The 1,940-nt window shown below is 44.4% G+C and overlaps 1 pseudogene; it reads left to right on the forward strand.

Annotated features, from left to right (window-relative positions):
- The first annotated feature begins 607 nt into the window (after positions 1-607).
- LOC118739747 lies at positions 608-1,652 on the forward strand (annotated as a pseudogene).
- Positions 1,653-1,940: the final 288 nt, after the last annotated feature.

Consider the following 1,940-nt stretch of genomic DNA (forward strand, 5'->3'; position numbering starts at 1 on the left):
CAAGTAGCGCAACTTTCGACGCTGTACACAATAATTTCCTAAAGCAAAACCAACAGCTAACAGATGAGCCCTCAGCATTGACCTCAGCGGCATTTTCGGTCAATCAGCAGCACCAAGCCTCATGCATATCAACATTTGCAAAAGAAGAGCCACCGCGACAACCGCCACAGAAGAAGTATGAACATGAAATCTCCGTGCTGGGTTATAAAATTCCAATACCTTCATTCGTAATGGACGGTATGAGTTCCGTGCCAACTGGTGCGGAAGTAAATGCCGGCGGAGCTGTTGGTGCAGATGCAGACACCATATCTGAACGGATTGGCGACAGTGGCAGTTCTGATGATGCGAACATTTTCAAGCTCTTCTGCGAGAACACCACCATCAGTAATGTAAATGCGGAACTGCGTTCCAAAATGTATATCAATTATGGTTACATAATCCTGCAGCATTGCTATGTCAACGAGGATGCGTCGTCATTGCAATTGCAACAGTACGAAAGTGTGCGAAACTTCAAGTGGTCGTATAGCAATGTGCATGACCAACAATTGGAAACGCTTCTTTCGAGTCATAAATCGAATTTCGAGAATTTAGAATCCCTTGATGGTGCTATGGACTGCTATAACACTATTCATCTTCTTGGTTTGCTGCCAAATCCCGCTTTTCGGCATCATGAGCTCAGACTCAGCTGATCCGTTCTACTGGATTCGTGTGAGTTTAGCTTCGAACCGTGGTACACTTATGGAACTTGGTATTTCTCCAATTGTGACGTCCGGTCCGATTATGCAGCTGCTGGCGGGTGCCAAATCATTGAGGTCGGCGATACACCTAAAGATCGTGCGCTATTTAACGGTGCACAAAAATTATTCGGCATGGTTATAACAATTGGTCAAGCCATCGTGTACGTCATGACAGGCATGTATGGTGATCCTTCGGAAATTGGCGCCGGTGTGTGTTTGCTAATTATTATTCAACTGTTTGCTGCTGGTTTGATAGTGCTGCTGCTTGATGAGTTGCTGCAGAAAGGTTATGTCTTAGGCTCTGGTATTTCGCTTTTCATTGCCACCAACATTTGTGAGACTGGTGTGTGGAAAGCATTCTCACCTACAACTGTCACTACCGGCAGAGGTACAGAATTTGAAGGCGCCGTAATTGCACTATTCCACTTGATGGCCACACGCAACGACAAAGTACGTGCGCTACGTGAAGCATTCTACCGCCAAAATTTGCCAAATTTGATGAACTTGTTGGCCACAGTGCTGGTATTTGCCGTGGTCATATACTTCCAAGGTTTCCGTGTGGATTTGCCCATCAAATCAGCTCGTTACCGTGGCCAATACAGCAGCTATCCCATCAAGCTCTTCTACACTTTAAACATTCCCATCATTTTACAATCGGCTTTGGTTTTTAACTTGTATGTCATCTCACAAATGTTGGCTGTCAAGTTCCAGGGCAATGTCTTTATCAATTTGCTTGGTGTCTGGGCTGATGTTGGTGGTGGCTGCATTGGCGCGTTATCTGTTATGGCTGACTTTTTGGGTGCCATTGATTCAGGTACAGGTATTCTGCTGGCTGTAACCATCATCTATCAGTACTTCGAAATCTTCATTAAGGAGCAATCGGAGATGGGTGGCATGGGCACTTTACTGTTTTAAGTTGGGGGTGCGCTGTACATTATTCTAATTAATGTTGTTTATAAGAGGTGACTCACTCAAAATTGAACAATATCTATCCTCGAAAATATAAACCAATTGCCATATCGCTTTCAGCGTCATATGCAAAAGTATAGCTCGGTGCGTCTAACCCATCATTACAATTATCGCTTCAAACTCAATGGCCCAATCGCTCAAGATCGTAACTATTGTACACCCATATCGCACAATGGTAAGTCATCGGATTATGAACCAGGAATAACCGCAGGTGATGCCGATAAAGAAGACAAC

The sequence above is a fragment of the Rhagoletis pomonella genome, unplaced genomic scaffold (genome assembly GCF_013731165.1).
Source record: "Rhagoletis pomonella isolate Grant_MI unplaced genomic scaffold, Rhpom_1.0 Rhpom_scaffold_00005, whole genome shotgun sequence".
Classification (NCBI taxonomy): domain Eukaryota; kingdom Metazoa; phylum Arthropoda; class Insecta; order Diptera; family Tephritidae; genus Rhagoletis; species Rhagoletis pomonella.